Raw genomic sequence first — 21,599 nt, 5'->3', positions numbered from 1 at the left:
GCGATATTTTCTAGGATCACCCTGATATTTCTCTGGAGGTGCCAATGGAAACTGTGTAGGTAACACCACAGGAGTAGGTGGGGTAGCAGGTATAGTGGGAACTGGTGGGGGTGTTGCCAAATCCCCGAATTCAGCATCTGCCAGTAGAGGGTTGCGGGTACTTTGGATATTGTCTAAACGATGATGTATCGCGGTAGTAGCAGCCGCTACTTCGGTTCTAAGGGATGCAACAGCTTGCATTAAAGCAGCCACAGGGTCCCTGGCAGTAGGTTCCATCGTCTGAACGACCAATAAAATGGCTTCACAGTCTGTCAAGACTTGCTGGTCGTGTAGCCGATGGAACCTCTGTCCCAAGTACCACTCGGGCAGATAGGAAAGTTACTGCACCGAGCGATCTTTGAGGCCACAGGTGGTGATCTTCGTCAGTCGCAACAAGGAATGCCTGTAGATGCCGGAAGGTGCCCCTGATGACCGCTGTAAGGAAAACACGTGATTAGGTCAAAACAAAGAACCCCAAGTTTGCAGGTGACTATAATAAATCTGGAACAAGGCTTACCCTGCGAAGTTGGTCAGGACTTAATAAAGGAAATGTGTCAGAAGCAGCCAGCAAGGATGACGGGATGGATTAAATCACCACCTGACGTGGAAGACAGGAACGTAGATCAATCAGAGTGGTCCAAGAACATAGTTCATGACAAGGGATAATCCGATAGCAATCCAGGGACAGAACAATGGTCAAATCCAGTAGAGGCAAAGTTCCAAAACAACTATACCGAGAGGGAAAAAGCCAAATCGGAGTCCAAAGTTCAATCCGAGGTCCAGTAGCACAACTAGTTCGAAATCCGTAGTACGCCCAACAGGATCAGCTGTGAAGCGTCGAAGGTAGTCAGCGCGTCCCTTTTAAACGCTGACTGGTGATCACATGACTCCGTCAACCGTCACGTGATCGAGCACGTTGAGGAGGAGCTTTTAGTTGCCGGCAACGGAGACGCTGTAGAATGCTCGTAGCGCGTCTCCATGGCAACTGCCATCGATTGAATGGAAACCAGTGTTGAGATGGCAAAACTCTGCGTCGTTGACCTTGTCCCAATCCTTGCTGGCAAGTCTTCAGGGGAGAGTGTGTTTTGTGAGGTGTGTTCAAAATACATCGGGGCGTGACAGTTGCAGCTTGACCCTAATGAAGAGTTCCTTGTGGCAACTGGTAGTATTCTGGTAAGGATTTGTATTTTCCAACACAGTCCGATAAAATAATGTTAATATGTAACCTGTTGCTTTCTCCCTTATTCAGGCACTGAGAGAAAGTATGAAGTCTCAGGGAATAATACCTGCGGTGTTAAAAATCAAGTAAGTCTATTGTGGTGAGGAGGGTTCCCCTTGTTAGTCCCTTTGTTTCATCTTGCTGTCCTTTTGTTTACCCTTAGGGGCCGGGGTTCGGCGAAGATGCAGTGGAAGCTGCGCCGACCCGTGAAGAGGAATAGTACCCCCGTTGGTAAAATCAGGTAAGTCTATGGTGGGGTAACTAATATTCCTTTGTGTATTCCCTTGGCTCACCTTGCTGTTCTTGTCTTCTCCTTAGGTGCCGGAGTGCGGCGGGAACATGCAGGAGGATGCGGTGGAATGTGAAGATGCTGCGAAGGCCAGTGAGTTCAGCGCGGCACTGCAGCAGGCGAGGCGACGCGCATAAAATAACTTCTTTCTTCCAGCTCGAAGGTGCGATGGATCGGGAATTCAGGCAAGGATCAAGGGTATTGCTCTTGTCCTAACCTTTTCTCCTTCTTTCTCCCTTTTTCTAGGAGCTCCAACTCGAGGCGGGCGTGGCAGAAGGGCTGGATGCAGACTTGCAGGCATGGTGAGCGTTACGCTGCTGGATGCAGAATAACGCGAAGCGTGTGCTGCTCTTCGGGCGTGGTTTAAATAGCCTCCAAAGTAGTCCCAGGTAAGTATTCCTCCCCAGCCCCGCCCGAGTAAAAAAATAGTCCCTAAGTAAAGTAGTCCCTTCCAAGCCTCTTTTGGCTTGGAGCTCTTGCAGCATGTTCTGCATCAGGTAGGTTTGCAGCATGGTCTGCATCAGGTAAGTTTTAATCTATGAGCCTGGCGCCTATGGCGCCAGGACTGACTCTCCATATGAGCCCGGCGCCATAGGCGCCAGAACTGGACCCAAATAGCCCCTAGCAGGGGTTGTTGGGCTTGCTTAGGATAACTTGATGCCTGCTTCCGGGGTTGCTGGACTTGGTCTGGGTCCCCGGAGGTAGGCATCATGACAGCAGCGCCTTAAAGAGGTCTTGCCTAACTCTAAAGCGCTTGGGGGTTCGGGAGGACCTTGGCTCCTTCCCAACATTCCCCCCTTTCGTTACTTCTACAGTAACAAACTCATCCCCGCTGTTTATTGTATGGCAAGGTGCATTAGAGCCCCCAATTGATACCATCATCTTTGCACTACTAGGTACTACATTGACATAACATCAGAGAGTCTTGGCACGTGCAGAAGAGAACCAAGAAGAGCACGATAATGGGCGCCAGTATTTTTACTGCTGCCCCCAGCCATGACTTGGCTCAATCAAAGGCAAGCGATGGCCAATCCGTGTTCTGAACTCCACCTTCTTTCTTAATTTGAACACCTAAATGTGCACCACCTCAATGACGTGGGATAGTGACCTATTCTCAGCATCTTCCGGGGGTACAAAAGTGCAGAAGCTGCGTCCCAACTTTTTACACACTCCTCCTTCTATGGCTGTTAGCAGAGCCAGCATATAGTGGTTCTGCATCGTCATGCGTCTCGGCGCACGGAGCTCTACTTTGATGGCGTTGAACCCATTCTCTGTATCATTGGCGAGCTGGACTAGCCCCCATCGAATGATATGAACCCACTTGGCATTAGCAGCTGCTTGTACCCCGTGAGCCAAAAAAGATGAAACGAAAGTCTCTGCTGAGCTAAAAAGTCAATACTCGTCAGGTATTCCTCTGAGCAGTGTGGAAGAGTCTTTTGAGATATAGTTCGATCTCTTCTTTCTTTTCAGCTGTTGAAATCATTTTTTCTGGCAGCTTACAAAATTCTTGTGTGATCTGCAAGTCTCTCTGCTTCTTTAGGTGCTGGAGTGACTGTTGACACCTTGACAGTCAGTTCTTTTCCCTTCAGGTGTTCTTCCGGGATTACTAGTGCAGGGTGGCCAGTGAACACTTGCCCCTCCAGGATGATGGGTTGTGCGAGTAGGCTTGTCGGCCACAAACCCAGTAGTAATCCATCACCACTGCTGTACCTTTTTTTGTGTGTGTGTGTGTCCCTTCATTGCTAAAACAAAGTTGATAGTCCATGTCCCTATGTATTCGCATTGGCTTCTCCATTGTGCAATCCATGTCAGCCTTGTGATGTATCGGGAAATTATTTGCGCACACATAGTCTCTACTCAGGCTATTATTTCTTTGCTGTACTCAGTCCATCTGCCGGGCTTGTCACTGGGGTACCCTGCCATTTGTTGTTGACATTTGCGTGACCTCCCAAGGAAAAATATGGTACTCGTAGACACTTACTGTATTTCGTACTACCATTGCATGGTGCTGGGACTAGATCGATGCTCCTCAACTGCACGCTGTGTGCCTGGAATGTGTCCTTTATCATACATAGTGCAAGATGTACCAGGCATTGTGCCTCTATAATTGCCACTGGATGTAGAACTAAAACCGTGGGAGCCCCTGAAGCATGCGGTATGAGTGCACACGTGTAACGGCTTTCATTCATCACATCCCTTCCCGCATTATGCATATCGGAGTACTAGCTATTAGCGACTTTGATTGCTGAATGTCAGAAATGACGTCAAAGCCCAACCCCTTATATACATCATACGTCATTCGTACTTCCCGTTATATTATTCTAAAAGAATCAGTAGGGGTGGCCCGCCAAAAGTGAGACATTGTTTGATTCTTATTTATCATAGACCTATTCATACACTTGCTTATGAATCTACTAACATTATTTTTCTTAATATGTAACTGTCCATCCCCACCTTTTTATATGCCCAACCCATATAACAGACATACCTTCATACACTCCGACAACAACGATCAGTGTCACACAAAACAATAATTATCGGTCTATCAAGAAAGCATAATGCAGAATTCCTAGAACGAATTACTTTCAGTTTATCATTATCCCTACATAACAGAGGATTGAACATGTCGGTCAGGCATCCTTGCTTATCCCCGGAGAGGAGATAAAAGGTTACCAAGAAAGAGAGGGAGAAAGAGAGAGCGCAAGAGAGAGGCCATCAAAAATTGAAAAATTGAAAAAAGATAAAAAATAAAAGAACAATACAAAATGAAAAAAGAAAAATCAGGGGTGTGCCACTGCCCACCACCCTGGCATGGAACCTTTACTAAGTGTCTTCTTCATCAGTTATGTCCTTGATCCGTCAATCAACCTTTGCAGGCTCTCAATGCCTCGATGAGGAGCAACAAGGTCCACTGCCAGAGCTAAAAAGTGCATAGGTAATCTTTTCATGATGGAAACCTCCCCATCCCCTCCCCCTTTTACCGTGCACCACTGCCGCTCCTGTGTGCCTACGTCCTGTCTCCTGGTCAATTGTTGATGACCCATCAACATATAGTATATCTCCTTCCGTCAATGCACTGTCTCTAGCTCTAGATTTACCCTCCTCTTCACCCTTGTATGTAGCACAGTCATGTGTTTTCAGGTCATCATCAGTGGATGCCTCTATCAAAAATGTGGCGGGATTCACCGTCCTATACCTTACTATATGAATGAGATTTGGATATTATAATCTGATATGCAGAGGTTATCTAATTCGTCAAAGTCGATTTAGACCTTTCCAAAATGGCAAACGTTGAATGTTTCGCAAACAAGGTAACAGAGCACCTCATGACAATCGTGGAACCTTTCTCTATCGCAAATGCAGCCACTGTGAGTGCTTGTTCGCAATAGGCCAATGGCCTGCGGCCCATTGTGCTCTTTTGAGGTAATAGTGCAGTCATGAGCAGTCCATCAGAGTGGGAAAATAAAAAAATAAAACTCCTGAGTATAATCCGGAGTTGCTTTAGCACAGGCCGTGCAAATAGCTTCTTTGAAGTCCTAAAATTGTCTATTCATTTCTTCAGTGAATTCCAATTTACAGTTTTTTGTCTTCTGTCCTTCTGTGAGACTTTGTAACAGCTGCCTTGTTTAGGCTGCGTAATCTAGGATCCATGCCCTTCAATAATTACAAAAGCCCAAAAACTGCTGTATTTCCTTGACAGTACTGAGCCTAGGGGTGGCGCATACTGCCGCCGCCCTAGCTCGTAGTATTTTCTTCCCGTTTGCAGAGATAAGTTGCCTAGTACCTCCTGTTGCCAGTATTGTAGCTTCTTTTTATCTCTGTGTACCTTTTTGTGAGCCAGCAATTGCAATAATGCAATATAATCCCTCCTGCACTGCTTTTCATTTTCACTACATACCAGCAGATCATCCACATACTGGATGATCGTGCTAGGCACCTGAATATTTCCCAAGTAGGCTTGCACCACTCTACTGAAAATACTCTGACTTTCACGGTACCCTTGGTGCAATCACGTGTGCTCAAAGCACTGTTGACCATGCGTAAACGCAGTGAGATACCATGAATCAGGGTGGAGTGGGATTGAGAAGAACGCATTCTTTAGATCCACCGCTGTGAAGTACGTCTCTGCCTTGGGAATGCTACATAGGATCGTCGCAGGATTTGGAACTACTAGAATCTCCTTCTGCACCATGTCGTTAAGAGGACTTGGATCCTGGATCATCCTCCAAATGCCCCCTGTTGCTTTCTTGACTGGGTATACAAGGATGTGGATGGCACGATGATCCCTTGCTCTAATAGAGCCTGAATAGTGCCTTTTATCCCTTCCTCTGCTTCCTTGACAACGGATACTGCCGCACCCTCGGGAGTACTGCTCCTGACTTCAACGTAATCTGTACTGGGGTCACATCTCTCAGTAACCCAACATAATGCAGATTAACAGTCCATAATTGTGCTGGCACATATCGCATGTCCTCCTCAAAAAATAAAGACTGGGTCACCACTGCCATCAAGAGGGCACTGTACCTTCCTATACTGCACCATGATATCACACAGGATGCAAATTTAAAAAATGATCTCCCCATTTTGATCATTGTCCTCAAAGACTCCTCATCAGTCATTTCCTTCAATTGTACTGTCGTATTTGCAGATAGTACCGTGCGCCACTCGCACTCATCCTAATCTGTTCCAATTAGGACTACTCTTTTGTTTTACACTACTAGTCCTTGCAAATCTAATGACCATATTGTCCCCGCCACCACCTCGGGTGGCACCATGGAAAATCTATGGGCACTCGCCAACATTTTGTCGCAATTTGAGGCACTGCTTTTGCTAGTACCTTGATGCCATAGGCAAATATGTCTGGGACCACAGGAACTCCACGGACTACTGACTCCCTTGCCATTGCATTGTTTATTACCATTGCTCGAGCTACACACATCCCTGGAGTGGAACACACTACCCCTTGATCTGTGAATGATATAGTTACATTTAATTTACTGAGCAGATCCCTACCCAACAAGTTAACAGGGTAACTCTCTGAATATAACAAGGGGGTTCGTACTATCTTTCCTCCCACTTTTATATCCAGCTCCTCTGTGTATGGAACCGTAGAAATAGCCCCAGAGAATCCCTGCGTGCAAGAGTTTTACCTGATAATGGAAAGTTCCCTTCCATAATGCATTATTTAGTAGCACCTGAATCTACCATAAATATAAATTGCTTGTTTACTATTTCCGCCTCTTCAGGGTGTGCGGTTGTCAAATGGATTGGACACGTGAGTGCTCTTTGTGGGCTGTTTTAATCAGAATATGTATTTGTCCTGGGAAATAGAAAAAGGGTTGCCCCCCCCCATTATTACTGCTTGGACCGGGGTGCCCATTCCCCCTGCCATTCTGTTAAACTGTGTTCCTTCACCCTGATGCAGTTGTTGCCCACGTTGCCCTTGCCTGTCAGCCCCATAAGGTAACTGATTTTGACCCCCTCGCCCAAATTGCGGGTGTGCCATTCCTTGAGGCCCTTGGAATCCCTGCCCTGGAGGTGATAATTAAATCCCATCCCAGGCCTGTGCCTGTATTCCCTTGCGAAGCACTGTGATGTTCCCAATCCTCCTCCCTGGGGCCCTATCCCCCCCAAAAGCCTCCTGCCCTTGCTCCTCGAAATCCCCCTCTTCCCCTTGGTGCTCCTCTATACTGCCACTGTGGGTTGGGGTACTGTCCCCCCACCCCATCGTCCCTGTCCTCCTTCAGACCATAGTGCCGCAATTGTGGCATTCACAATCTGTTGATTATCTCCTGTCCTTTCCCCCTGAGCCAGTGTTGTCACCGGTGCTTGGACGACAGCCTTATTTTGTTTCTTTTCTACTAGTTTTGCCTCATCCATCTGCTGCTTCTGTCCGGTCTCCCTGTCCCGTTCCTTGATTCTCTTACAATGGTGGATTAGTATGCTTTGTATCTCTGCCCACCCTTTGGCTTCAACGTCCACAATTGTATCTAGTGCCTTCTAGACCTATTTTGGTAATCTCCTCTTTACGATAAAGTAGAAAAATGGTTCTGAATGGTCCCATTGCCCTCATGTCTCAACTCTCTACATTCCCTGTAACTTAGAATAGACCTAACTGGGTCCTCATCATCACCCATTGTGCACTGTATTAAAGAATGTAAGTCAGGGGTATCTGTGTAAATGTTTCATAGGGCATCACATACCCTTGTCCTTATTTCATTAAAGGTTGCTCCATCATGTTAGTTATATGCAAGAATTATCCCAGGGTACCCAGCCCTTACCCATATGTCCCCAACTATGGCGACCAGTAAACTCTTAAATTCTCCTAGTGCTAAGGCAACCCTTGCTGTTTGTTTCTTAAATTCATAGATCCATTTACTGGCTCCGGCTGTAAGCTGGGGGAGAGCTTTATCAAATATTTTTTGTCAATTTTAGGCCATGACACATACACGTTATCCCTACTCCTTTATGTACAAGAGGCATCTGCATGTCTACTTTGTTTTCAACCCCTTTTTATTAGTATTTTTCTGTTCTTATACCACCGTTAAATCTGGTTGATTTCTCGGTCTATCCCTTCCCACTGTCTCTTGTGGTAGGGATGGGTTTCTCGACGCCTCCTCTGCTCAAGCTCTTATTTTCCCCCCGCCTCTTCATTATTTCTCCAACCTTGATCTTCCCATTCATTTTCCCTTGCTGGTTCGACTTCTTGTCCCAGAGCCGTCCATACCCTCTCCCCATCATCTTTTTCAACACAAACATTTCTTCTTACCCCAGGGTTAAATCTAACTAAAATCTAACTAAATCTAACTAAAAAATCTCCTTACTCCCTATTTTCTGCACGGTACCCTTATTTCTGGTGGTACTTCTCCAGGTTCTTTTAACCTGACCAACCTTTCCCGTAAGGCTCATTGTTCATATCTGCTTGTGAACCCCCTGAGTACACTGATGCTACTGGCATTTCAGCGCTTGTGGATGGGTTATATGGAGGTGCAAAAACTCTGAGTCCCCCCTAACTCCCCAGTTGCTGATCCTGATGATAATATTGTCGACAGTTTTTCTACCACTGGAGGCATATAGACTGGATTCGTATATCCAACCCTACTGCAGGTGTAGGCGTTACGGGGTATATCCCCTTACATTGGATCTTCCTGATCTTCCATATCTTCAAAGATCTAAAATCTCTTTTCTTTTTTGTAACTTCTTTCACTTATATTTTGCTGCTAAAAAGATATTTTTCTAGTGTGTTTCTGTTATGGGAGCCCTTCTCTGGCCAGGAGCAGGACATCCCCCCCCTTCCTTTGTTTCCAACACCCCTTGTCTATGATATTTTTCTATCCTGTCACAGTATTGTGGCAGGGCCCTATGCATGTGTCTTATTGGGGTTTCTTCCCCAATACTAATATTGCGCGTCCTTTATGCTTTACTTAGACCTTACTACTTTGCTGCGCACGCTGCTGCTTGTTACACAAAAATACAGATCAACCTACTTTTACCCCCACCCCTTTTTCCCCACTGTGTTTTCACACACACACACTGCGACTCATCCACCTGCCTTCTTTTTTTACCACAAATGACAGCAAGAAAAAATATACTACAATAATTGAGTAAAATCCAGGCCCATTCTTTATACCGAGCCACTACTCGTAGTACCACCTTTTCAGCTTTTTTTACATGCTGAGGATCCCATTGCTTTTATCGTCATAAAAGAATTCCACGTGGAACTACCATCTCAACCTATTATGGCTGAGGATCCCTTACCTCCTAGTCTTTATACGCTGATGCTCCCTTTCTTCCCAGTTTTTACACGCTGAGGCTCCTTTTTTCCATTATAAAAACAGAATTGAGCTACAATTTCAATACATAACCCAACTCCTATGCAAACTATACCTTAACACATCACCAAAAGTCCTATCCACTCTGTCATTGACCTCGTACTTCATTCACACCTCACATACTGTCATACACACATCTCCTTCTTGTTATCTCTTACAGTAGTCTACTTAGAAGTGCGTGTTCACCCGAATTTCCTCTGTGACAGGTCCTATACAGGAACTGTCCTCTCTGGAGCCATGCCCACTTCAGAGAGCAGAGAGGATTTCTATGAAAATGGCTCCTTCTAAAACCACTCAGGAAACACGTATTTTTTGATTTGGGGGGACAGGTCACTGTAGGTGGGCGTTGCTCTTTTTCCTGGAGAAGTGGCCTGGAGCATTTCGCAAAGTGCGGGGAGAACTGGAATCACGTTGGGATAGTCGCAACTTGTAAGGGTGTCCCTAATTACGCTCACTCCAGAATCAATACACCCCTCTAGGGAAATAAGGCAAAAAGGCGATCTTGTAAGGATAACAAGTTTAATCTTTACAATTGAGGATGGTAGCAAAGGACTCTGCTTCCTAAACGGTCTTCTCCTGTCCCTCTCCCCGGTCCTTTCCTGCCAGAGTGGTCTCAACCAGGGGTTTATATAGTCCTGGCTTGCCATGGTGCTGTCACTGGAGCTGGATCATGTCTTCAGCCAAATCCATCCTTCTTCCTTAACAGGGATGCTCCAAAGCCTTCTTTCTTCGTTGTCAGCAGTTTGGCAGGGCTGTTCTACATCTTGCTAGCTATGCAAAAACACACTGCAGCTCTGCAGGCATTTACAAACCTTGACGCCTAGCCCAGGAAAAACGAAACATTATCCATGTTCAAATATTTTCTAGTGATTCTCTCCATATTCCACTTGTTCTGCTCACCTTTATCTGGGTCCTGTAGTTTCCTCTGCAATTTAGACTTATTTTTTAGTCCCAAATGCACTTTGCCGTACAACATAATAGTTCATGGACCGTGGGGAGTCAGGTCGTGCTGGCCATGGTGACGGTCACTGCACACTAAGCCTGCAGTCTATTTTGAATCCCACAGGCCACATTCCTTCTGGATAGGAGGGAGAGTTTGACTCACCTACAGCACTAGATAAGCTTTTAAAATGCCTGGGCTCTGACATTACAAATCTATCCAACTAATAGTTAATTGCGCCTTATATTTAGACAATAACTACCTTCTTCAGTGCTTGCCTATGTGTGTGTATGTGATTTTGCATGAGAGAGCCTTCCCACTGCCCCATCTCCCCCCTAGTCCATTATAGCACCTTAAAGAGGTCTTGCCTAACTCTAATGCGCTTGGGGGTTCGGTAGGACCCTGGTTCCTTCCCAACAAAGGCCCGGGAAGTGGACTGGTGGGTCTGGCTATATCACATGAACCACGCTGGCTGCTTCTATGCACAAAAAGTGTGTGTCTGGACTGGGGATACGTCTTCCTGAAATTGGCAAAGTGGTGATACTACTAAGCTCAAAAGACAGGCATTTCTGCTTTATGACACCTCTGTTCCCTAGCAGCAGTGAACACTGCTCCGGTAAGGAGGATTACAAAGGACCAATCTGAGGCATTGCATTCCACCTTTCCTTCCCCAAGCCCCCCATGATTAATTGCCTACCTAATACTACCTAGTACAACACACACACACGCTCACAGAGAGCTCCTGTAGACCATGCGAAAGGCAAGGGTGCACGGTATAAATCCCATTAACTTAACACACTTTCAAATATCTGGAGGCACATCATAACTATTCTTAAAAGGAAATACCTGTGTGATCCACTTTTCATTGTGCAAACACTGATTTTCAACATGAGTGCATATGAAGAAAGACGGTCAAGTACTTTGAAGAAGAGCTGTTTGTTTTATGGGGAAAACTGCAGCTAAACCTACACTGAAAACAAGCATTCTAGACCTGAAACCGCAATGAAAAAGAGTACACCCAGGTTCGATCTGCTTCATGTAGAAGTTGTATTCAAATTAGCCAGTCATTGTTAGGAAAAAGACAGCAGCAGTTTTGGGATGTTTGTTTAACTAGCGATCCTGCCCAAATAGTTCATCAGGATGAAGTCTTTTCAGATTGAAAGAGTGCACAAGAGAGAAAGTTAATAGGGGAGTCACTGGGGACAGTGACTCAACAAATATCGATCAAGTGTGCCAGTTGAGACAACCAGTGATAGTATTTAACGTTGCATTGTGAATGTATTTAAAAATTGCATTGTGAAACCTAGGCCTTTTTCCCACTATGCAGGACTCTCAGACTTGGGTATGTTTTCTCTGGTATTTAAAGATTGAATTGTGATAATAGTGCCATTCTGTGGTTTTTCTGCCTTCCTAGCAAAGCTCTCATCTAGCTAACTTTACTACCATTATCTGAGCTCCTGTCGTCTTGTCAAAGTGTTTACTACTGTCTCGTCTCTCTCTGTCTTGTCTGCTTGGACCCCTCCCTGTGTCCTTCCCCAGTGCTTTCCCCACCCCCTCCCCCTTCTTCTCTCCTTTCCCTACTTACTCTGTGGTGCTCTCTGTCTCTCCTATCTTTTCCAACTGCTTCTCTATCGACTGTCCTGCTCTCCTCACTAAATCTGGCAGGAAGAAGTTTAAAAAGGACATCCTGGTCTCCAACCCAGGCCTCCCTATTGCCAACACCTATACCAGCACCTCCTTGAGGCAAACCCTCACCGACATCCTTTTTGTTGTTCCCTCGCCAGACTCATGGACTCTTCATATGGTCTCTGTGCTTTCTCCTTTCTCTTTCTCCCATTAATGGTGGCACCCAGTGGGAGGCCCACCTGGCCCCCTTCCAATCCTCTAAGGTCATCATTAATGTTTACCTGAATTTAAACTGTCTTGGTCCAAGGCCCTCAGGTCAACCTTCTCCGCTTTGATAGACTCTTCCAGCGCCTCATCCCCCCCACGGCTTCCTTGCCTTCCCCTGCTGTCTCCTCGTTGGCTACCTTGCCCTCTCCTCCTTCCTCTTCTGCCCCCCCTCGGGCTTCTTCTACACCTCTGCAGGGCGTACCTCTGATTTGTCTTTCAAGGACGGCAACCTTCTTCATATTGCCACTCTCTCTCTGCTGTCAAACACTCCTCTGACATCTGCCACCTGGAAGAACTGGACCTCGATGTTTTCGGTCTTACCGAGACATGGTTCACAGCCAGCTCTGTCATGAGCTTTGACACTCTCCTCCCTGATGGCTACTAGATCCTCTCCACACCCAGATCCAACCGTTCCGGGGGGGGTGTAGCCCTGATCTTCCCTGAGTGGATCCCTGCCTCTGTCATTCCTACGCAGGCCTACTCCTTTTTCAAATGCCTCGTCTGCAGGCACTCTCTCTCTCCTGGCCATTCCCTTACTGTGTCAACCATCTATCGGCCAGCTGGTCAGATCTCCTCCTTCCTCTCTGAATGGGCGGACCTCTCCTCTTCCCTCCTAGTCTCAACCACTCAACTCCTCCTTCTTGGCAACGTTAACATCCACCTGGATGCGTCCAGTCCTTCCACTGGACTCTTTCGCGACCTCTGCGACACTCTCTCTCTCTATTCTCCACTCTGGCCCGACTCACTCTGTAGGGCACACTCTGGATGTTCTGATCTCTTCAGACCTTCCCCTTTCTATCCCTCTCACCAGTCCTCTCTCCTGGAGTGATCTCCTTTGCTCCAAGCTCACCCTCTTTACCCCTCAGGCCAAGCCACATCCAGCACTGCCATCTACCTTCTCGGTTATCTGACCCATGAAGTGTGTGTCAGTTGAGGCTTTTGCTGCCACTTTCTCTCCCCCTCTTCCCCCTTTGGCTGACTCACACCCTGACACAGCCCTTTCCATGCTCCACTCTGATATATCTGATACTCCTGATGTTCTTGCCCCTGTCATGAGGATCCGCTTGAAGTCCAAAGCCATTGCAACTCCTGGTACGACTCAAACCTCGTCACCCAGAAACGCAAGTGCAGGGTGGCTAGGAAGAAATAGCGTGCTTCCGCTACATCCTCTGACAAGCTGGCCTGCCGCCTGCTCGGAAGGCATTACCGGCTCTCTGTCCGCACCAAGAAGAGAGCCTACATCCAAACTTGTGTCTCTGCGGCATCTAATAATTTGGCCCACGTCTTTAAAATCTGCAAGGAACTGGCCAATCCTGCTACAGTCTCTACCTCTCATGTCCCCTCCCAGGCCCTCTGCACAGCTCTGGCTTCTCATTTAATCTCTAAAACTCAGGACATCCTGTCCTCTCTCTCTTCCTCTCCCCCTTCTCCCTCTACTCCCTGCTCTTCCTCTGGCCCTTCTTCGGCCACCTCTCCTCTCTCCTTCTCTGCCTTTCCCCTGTTCTCCCCACACAAGATGACACCCTGACTCCTGCTCTTGCTGACTTCTGCAACCACTCCTTTGCCACTGGAGTCTTCCCTTTCCCCCTGAAGAACTTCCTTGTGCACCCTCTTCTTAAGAATCCCTCTGCTGACCCGTCCTGCCCTGCTAACTATCGCCCAATCACCATCACTCCTTTCATGGGCAAACTCCTGGAAAAGCTGGCCATCTCCCAGCTTAATCTTCACACTGAATCTGTTGGTTGTCTCTATGACCAGCAGTCTGGCTTCAGAGCTGGCAGAAGCATGGAAACTGTTCTCTTGAACATATGTGAAGACCTGCTCTCTAACCTTGATTCCAACATCCCCTGTGTCATCATCTTACTTGATCTCTCTCCTGCCTTTGACACGGTCAACCATGCCATCCTGCTCAACCGTCTCCCTGATAACCTGGGTATCACCGATCAGGCCCTGGCTTGGCTGACTTCTTTTCTCTTTGACCGACCCTCCCAGGTCCAACTTGGGTCCTTCCTCTCCTCTATGTCTACCTGTGGTGTTCCCCAGAGGTCTAACCTCTCTCCCTGGCTGGTCAACAAGTACCTGCCACTTCTTTCCCACCGCATTGCCGCTCTCTGCCCCAACTTTCAGTGCTAAGCGGATGACGCACAGTTCATTTTCCGGCTCCCTTCAGCCACCTCTTCTCCTTCTCTCATCTCTTGACTGTCTACTATCAAGGAGTGGTGTGCCATCACTGATTTCTGCCTTAATGCCAGTAAGCACTCCTCATCGCCATTCCTGCTCCCTCCTTTCCTGTCACTCTCTTGCCGGCCTCTCTTGGCCTCTTCCTGCTCCCACCTGTGCGGCTAAATACTTCGGGGTCATCTTCGACTCCACACTCTCCTTCTCTCCTCACATCTCTGACGTCTCTAAGAAGTCACACTACCAGCTGCACCTCCTCTGAGGTATTCTTCCTTTCCTCTCCTTCTCCCAGAAGTTCACTGTCTCCAGAGCTCCGGTTTTCTCTATGCTGGATTACTGCAACAGCCTTTTTCTAAATCTGCCTGCCTCTACTCTCTGCACCCTGCAACTCATCCAAAACAGGACTGCGAGACTTGTCCTTGGCCTCAAGCCCAGGGATTGCATCTTCTCAGGACTGAAAATCTCTGCACTGGCTCCCAATGGCTGCGAGGATTAAGTTCAAAACCCTCTGCGTTGTCCACAAGGCCTTCTGGGGCCTCAATATCTTCAACTCTCTCTTCCTAAATATCTTCCTTCTCGAGCTCTTCACTCATCCGCTTCCAACTCTCTCAGGGTCAGTCGCTTCTCCAATCAACAAGTTGGCGGTAGATCTCTTTCTTCGGCTGGGGCCTCCCTCTGGAACAGCCTCCTTGCCTCTCTGAAAATTAAGAACCACCTCTGGTTCCGGAAGCAGCTCAAGAGCTTCCTCTTTATTTCTGCTTTCTCTGCTCCTCTCCACTGCTGAACTCCTGGCTGAAACTGAAACTGCACTGGTCACCTGACTACCCTCTGTTCTTGGGCCCAGATCCCCTCCCCACCAGTTGCACACCTGCACTGCCCCCTGGCAACCCTTGCACTGAGGGGCTGTTTCTGTATCCCTACAGCTCCTACCAGCACTTGACACCTGATGTCTGCACTTACCCTTGAATCTGCCACTAGCTGACTGCACTTTTTATTTATTGTTCTTAATTATTGTTTTTATTTATTTACTGTTATCCTATTTACTGCACTTCCCCTCCTCCTTTCCCCTTGCACTTTTCCCCTTCTCCCCCACACCCTGCACTTGCGGATCTCAATGTTACCTGTCCTAGTAAGATCGTTGTCTTTGTCTTCCCTCTGTTCCCTTCCCCTCCCTTGCCGCGTCATATCATATCCGTCTTCAAGCGATTGAATCGGAGCCAGTGAGTTATGGAGCAATGAGAGACTCTGTGAGTAATTTAGGTGGTTGAACATGTCTGCATAATCAATACTGTTTATAGTGGACACTGCTGGCAAAATTGGCCTCTTTTTCACTAAAAACAAAGGCATGTGTAGATTATATATGATTTGGGCTTAAATTGGGTTAATTTCAAAGAGGTGTAAACGGAGACGTTTTTATGGGAGGGCAAAGGGGGCACTTGCCCAGGGCACCCACCTTGGTAGGTGGCCCCACAAGGCTGCCTGAGCTAAAGAAGTAAGATTCCATTGTTCACCAGAGTTAAATAGCACATGTCAGGATATTTGATGGCATGTTGCTGAGGTTCTAAGCCCATTGCCTGTCTGTTTTGACAAGTACGTTTTGACTTTATCAATTCATCATGTAATGCCTTCTGTGTTCACTGTGGTATACATAGTTTGTGTGCTCCTAAGGGCACACTATGTGGCATTCTTTCCTTCCTGTGGGAATTAGTTTACCATGTGCAACAGCTAAAGTTGAAATGCACATTGATGCATTTAATGCTACAATTGTTTAGAAGTTAGCTCAGTGTGTCAAGCACTCATTGCAGAGATATGTGTTCTATGCAAGATTAGAATAACACAATTCCAGCAAGGCTGGCTGAGCCTTTCCTATGTTTAAAGTTTATAAACCTACCTTCATATGTACTTGGTTTTATAGCACAACATGTGCTATTATCAGCAATGTACCTGCACAGATAGGGGTTGCTATAAAAACGAACATATCATCTAAATGGTGAAGGTCTAGAAATTGGTTTGGTCTGGAGGCGGAGTGGGGGGGGGGAATGTAAAACCTAGGCACCACTTCAAATGACGAGCATAAACTGTTAGTCTTATGTGAGGTTTGCCGTCTTGCGTTTGCCGTCTTGCATGCAGTGGCATTGTTTGGCCCATTACTTGATCTGTCTTCTTATGGAGGACATTTGACTGGAAGGGATGGTAGACGGAAGAGAGCAGACTAGATGTTGCAGGCCTCGGGCAAGCATATTTTAAGGTCTGCTCATTTGACACACAAAACGTTTTTCTTTTTTTAAAGTCAAAGTTTTTTATGCACGTTTATAAATGACAATGTCACAAGCCATTGTTTTGGAAGTATTTTTAAAGTTTTAAAATACGAAAGAAAAATCCTGATAAAATGCGTTCAATCACATTGATTGGTATGCTGGTACTTATATACTTCCCTTGATGATGGAGAGAATGAAGCTAGAATCATTCCCGTTTTGCGGGACACCTTTCTATAATATTTTGTTTTTAAATGTTTATAGATCATATTTAGTAATGTGATTTGTGTACTTTCCAAGTCTGTTTTCTAAAATGAGATTGTTTTAGTACATGATAAGAACTGGAACCCGGCACCTCCACCTTGATAGTTCATATACTTTAAATGTTTGTATTTTGTAGATCTGAGGCGGTTTACAGGCAATTCCTGTTAAAGTATGAATTTTTTGTCTATCCATTTTTTATAGTTTACCTTCGTTTCCTGCTGAATATCCCCTTCTTTGATAGCTAGGTGCATTAACGATTTAGTGTGACATGCCATTATTGCAGCTACCGGTCACCACAAGGGCTTTACTCTGCAGTCATCGTGTCTTTCCTGGAGATGGTGAATAGATTTTGGGATCCATCCCCGTCTCGTTCTTAATGTGACATTTCGGTCACGTAAGTGGGAGAGCTCAGTAATGTCTGTGCTAGAAATAGTCCAGAAAATAAATATACATAATAGAATGTGAGCAGGGCACTGAATTCCTGACAATAGAAGGCCGTTCCCTGGTAAGAGCAAAAGGTTGAGCTCGAGTTGAGTAACTATTGCAAACTTCATTTTATTCCTTCTACATCCACTAATACGATTTTAAATGCATTCATGACGCGCTAACAAATGCATAATAGATTAAATAAATAAATTGTGCTATTGGATTTGGAAAGTCGAAGTTCGTGTAACTGGGTAAAAAATATACACTCTGAAAAGAAACTAGCATTTCTGCCAGCACTCTAATGTAAAGTTCGAGGTTGTCTGTCCAAAATATGGTGTGAAATCTATAAGACATGGGATGAAAGCATGTGCATTGTACTAAAAAAAATGTTGGGAAGGAAAAGCTGCAATTTATTTCTTTGAACCGTACATGTGGCAGAATAAGTCCCAACGGCGTACCTGGTTCCTGGAAAATGTCGCACAGTTTGGGAAATATTTCTTGGTGTCCTACTTTTGGATTACAGGAGTAGACGCCTGGCATTAGGAAAATTGCACTGTACACGAGTTGAAACAATAAATTACAGGTAGCCAAGCTAACGCCAGTTGTAACAGCTGGTTGCACTCTTCATCTCTGCCCCTGATCCTAGGCAGTAACATTTTTAAAAAAGGAACACCACCTCCACCTAACGCATTTAAACCATTTTTGGGCACTAAAGACTTTTAATATTCAGTGAGGAATAACACAAATGTTGCCTCAGTTGTGGGAATCCAAGCACCGAGAGATGAATGGATTTGCCCAAGATCGAACCACTTTTGTCAAAAAGGGATTCTCAGATTAGTAGCCAGATAGCCTTGTCCCAAAGTCACTCTGCTTCATTTCCTTTCTATTTCGTGTTGTATATCACTGCATACTGGTGTCCAGTTTATTTCAAAGAATGCACACGTTCGTTAGATAAGAAAGCTGATCTAGACGGATAAGAACGTTTGCAGAAGTAGGAACCTGGATTAGAATGAGTAGAATTATTTCACCAACATAACAAACGTTCCTGACGGGACATAACGCAACCCTCAATGACCTCACAGGAAGAGACAGCAAATGGTCCACCACCCAGTAACTGGTAGTGTATTCTGCATAAACCATACTTAATTGGCTACCTGAGACCACATGTTGATAAACAGTGCTTTAAATTGGGTACAACAACCAGCTATTAAACGTACCAAAGGCTAAAGAACAGACAATTTATTCTAAGAGCCCAGTAATTGTATGATTTACATTAGTTAGTAGGGTTGCAAAACTGTCTACTTGGGTTGCAAGAAGAAACATTGAAATAGCACTGAGATAGCACTTGCTACACCTTAAATGGTGCGAATGGCTAGGGTTTATTTATTTAAGAATTGTATATTGTGCCTCAATGTTGACTTGAGGCCATTTCTAATACATAACGTCTGGTTCCAAAGTCCATGAATTGACCACTAGACCATACCTTTTCTCAGTATTTAATTAGGTGCAGTGTTGCACGTTGTACAGCAAGTGTCCCAACCTCTAACCGTTTTAGGCAAGCCAGAATTGGAACTCTGATCTCCATACCAAAGTTTGCAATTCTTCCACTAGGTCTCTTGTTTTACCGTCTACTTTCTTTCTCGTCTTTTCGTCCTACACCCTCCCCCACAACCCATCCAAAGTCCTTTTTATCTCATCCACAGTGTGGCTGCTAGCTCATTATGAGGGACAGTGGATATATGCCTATGGAATTGGGTGCTGTGTCGGGGCAAAATTTGGGCTTCATGGTTGCAGCAGATGTGCCCATATTTATCAGAGGCAGTCGATGGATGGTTGGAATATTCCATTGAGGGTAGTGCTATATTTCTGGTGGGGTTCGGATTGGTACACACCAATACAATGTCCAAACTGTGTAATTATGGTTAATAATACAAAATACCATTGCGGCTAATCCAGTCTGATGGTCGGTATTGATTAGACTGCTTAAAATAAATATTGCTAATCCCACTACATATAGACCTGGTCAGCTCTATTGCTAGCCTGGCCTAGAAGACATTCTTGCTAATAACTCCTGATGTCAATATTGCTAATCACTTGCTCTCTATCCTCATTGCTGATCACTTGCTTGTTGGTCAATATTGCTAATTCTGCTTGATGAACAATATTCTTCTCTCTGGTGGTCACTCTTGCTAAATTCTTTCTGACGTCATTGTTGTTCTGTTTTGTGAGCAGCAGTGATGTAGCTCTTATTATCTAATGTTAAATGTATAATGGGGCTGCACAGTTTAACTTTATCATTCTATTTAAATTAAATAGTATGAACCTTTGAAATAAAAAGACAGTGCTGTGAGTTTTTGAGTGACTCTGTGAGCCTAAATACGTTGTGCATTAATTTTGTACAAAGCTCTTAGCACTCAAAATAACTATTTATACAAGTCACTTAATAATAGTAACATTGAGGAATCAAGTCTGCATTCATGCACCATTGTAAATAAACCTATATAAGCCTAACAAAGTGACGTTGACGTTATATATCATTCTCTTCGTTACATCTTTTCCGCTCCCTTCTTAAACGTTATTTGCTTAGTTCTGACATGTAGTTCTTTCTCATTCTTTGCATCAATTTATTAATGTTTTGTGTCCCATGAATTTGTGCCTCTTTCTTTTTTTTTTTTGTGCAGCGCTTTGGCGAAAGCGCTTTTATAAATTAAATACAAAACAAATAATCCAAGCACGTAACCAATTTCACAAAAAGTACTAGAGTAGGAAAAAGGCAAACATTTGTTTAAAAAATGATTGTTTGCTCATTAACATTTTCTTGATTAGCAAACATATTTTGTAGCCATATTTCAATTTCATCGTTTCATATTTCATCGTTCGCAGCGTCCACAGGAGCAGGAGCTCCTTTCTCCTGGCTGCCGGAGCAGCCCACAGCCAACCTGCTCGCATCCCATTCCAGAGATCTGATCCGCTGAATGCCCGCATGCCACAGCACCCCGATGCCGACCAGAAGAGCACACAACGCCAACATGGCCGCCATGATCGCACCGCAGCACGGTTGCTGATCGCTGACCTGATTGGTCCTCCCCGCCCAGCGTATCCACTTCTCTGATCCTGTGGGACCGGCAGGCGTGAGCCGGCCCACAACAAGGCGCACACTAAGGCGCCTGTCCTGTGCCTGTCCCTGCCCGAACACTGCCCACTGGCCAGGAACTCTGCCCGTCAGCCACTCCACCGAAGGTACTGTACAAACTGTTTCCTGATCGCCTACTATGTCGACCTCCATCCAGCCTGACCTGCAAACTTCCTCATAACACTAATTCTAAACGTGCGCGCCATAACGCCTCGTGTACTTATGCATGTACTATCCTAATCCCACTCGCATTTGCTGACTCCCCCTGTGCATTCGCATACTGTGCTCCAGCCACCCCTTGCAAAATTCGAATCTACCCACTATTTAATATTCTGTTATGCCTATGGTCCCATCCCTAGTTGTGCCTCAGAACTTGCCCCACCTGTATTTATGATTCTATTGTGCCGTGATTTTGCTGCCCACACTGCATTCTGATTCTAGTTGTGCCTCAGATCTTGCCCCATCTGTATTTATGATTCCATTGTGCCGTGATTTTGCTGCCCACACTGCACTTTGATTCTATTTGTGCCGTGTTGAACGATACCCTCGCCATGCCTCATCCCCAATCCACCAGCTCACCAGCTGCCCCACTGGCATTCCTCTCCAACATTCCTCCTACTTACTTCCTACCATCATTCTTCACTGAAAGCATCCCCACAGCACGTCATCCTCCACCCAGCATAACCCCCTACACTAGACCCATCCACATCAGGAACCAACTCCTAGGTCTCCGTTCTAGATACCCTAGACCCACCCACCAAGCACCTCCCATCACTCTTAACACGCCTAATACGCCAGCCCTTACAGTCAAATCACCCTTACCTAAACCCGCCATGCCGCACCCCATCCCGGCGGCACCACTCAACACCACCCCTACCTCAGCCCAACACACACACAACCTACAGTGTGCCCTCATTAATGCTAGATCCATCCCTGCCCATGCCACTGAAATTCACGAACTCCTAATTAACTTGGACCTCGACATCCTAGCCATCACCGAGACATGGCTGCACAGCGCTGCAGGGCCAGCCCCCAACCTTACTATCCCACAGGGATACGCCATTATCCGGCAAGACCGCCTCTCCTCAGTAGGTGGTGGGGTAGCATTCATCCTGAAAGATCACCTCGAGA

The 21,599-nt window shown here is 45.9% G+C and overlaps 1 protein-coding gene across 2 annotated transcripts in view; it reads left to right on the top strand.

The window, feature by feature from the left end:
• The window catches only part of SPSB3 (splA/ryanodine receptor domain and SOCS box containing 3), a 201,626-nt gene that overhangs the window by 69,123 nt on the left and 110,904 nt on the right, over positions 1-21,599 (top strand). The window contains exon 1 of one of the 2 annotated variants that reach the window (XM_069646998.1): positions 20,222-20,575. The exons of the other annotated variant lie outside the window; for it this stretch is intronic. The gene's annotated coding sequence lies outside the window, so the exon portion shown is untranslated. Of the gene's footprint in view, positions 1-20,221; positions 20,576-21,599 lie in introns of those variants that run through there. 2 annotated transcript variants of the gene reach the window in all.

This window comes from Ambystoma mexicanum, chromosome 2q (assembly GCF_040938575.1).
Source record: "Ambystoma mexicanum isolate Mex_15411 chromosome 2q, UKY_AmexF1_1, whole genome shotgun sequence".
Taxonomy (NCBI): Eukaryota; Metazoa; Chordata; class Amphibia; order Caudata; family Ambystomatidae; genus Ambystoma; species Ambystoma mexicanum.
This window is presented reverse-complemented; position numbering and strand designations above follow the sequence as displayed.